Source organism: Nomia melanderi, unplaced genomic scaffold (assembly GCF_051020985.1).
Source record: "Nomia melanderi isolate GNS246 unplaced genomic scaffold, iyNomMela1 scaffold0014, whole genome shotgun sequence".
Lineage (NCBI taxonomy): Eukaryota > Metazoa > Arthropoda > Insecta > Hymenoptera > Halictidae > Nomia > Nomia melanderi.
Window position 1 is genome coordinate 13,637,401 of NW_027475130.1, and position 955 is coordinate 13,638,355.

Here is a 955-nt window from a genome sequence, read left to right on the forward strand (position 1 = left end):
TCCCGCTGCACAGCTTTATGCGCCAGGGCCTCCTACAGACAATGCACTTTGATTTATTGCGCTATCTGTAATAGCACCCGAGGTATCACCAGATATATATTGGATTTTCCCCTGACCCTGAGTGTCCGGCCCCATGAGACTGTGGTTTTCCCGGCCGCTGGGGGTGAGGTCGTTCCCGCTGCACAGATGCATGCGCCAGGGCCTCCTACAGACAATGCACTTTGATTTATTGCGCTATCTGTAATAGCACCCGAGATATCACCAGATATATAATGGATTTTTCCCTGACCCTTAGTGTCCGGCCCCATGAGACGGTGGTTTTCTCGGCCCCTGGTGGTCCGAGGTCGTTCCCGCTGCCCAGATTCATGCGCCAGGGCCTCCTACGGACAATGTACTTTGATTTATTGCGCTATCTCTAATAGGACCCGAGATGTCACCAGATATATATTGGATTTTTCCCCGACCCTGAGTGTCCGGCCACATGAGACGGTGTTTTTCTCGGCCCCTGGTGGTCCGAGGTCGTTCCCGCTGCCCAGATTCATGCGCCAGGGCCTCCTACAGACAATGCACTTTGATTTATTGCGCTATCTGTAATAGCACCCGAGGTATCACCAGATATATATTGGATTTTTCTCTGACCCTGAGCGTCCGGCCCCATGAGACGGTGGTTTTCTCGGCCCCTGGTGGTCCGAGGTCGTTCCCGCTGCACAGATTTCTGCGCCAGGGCCCCCTGTAGATAATTCACTTTGGTTTATTGCGCTATCTCTAATAGCACCCGAGATATCACCAGATATATATTGGATTTTCCGCTGACCCTGAGTGTCCGGCCCCATGAGACGGTGGTTTTCTCGGCCCCTGGTGGTCCGAGGTCGTTCCCGCTGCACAGATGCATGCGCCAGGGCCTCCTACAGACAATGCACTTTGATTTATTGCGCTATCTTTAATAGCACCCGAG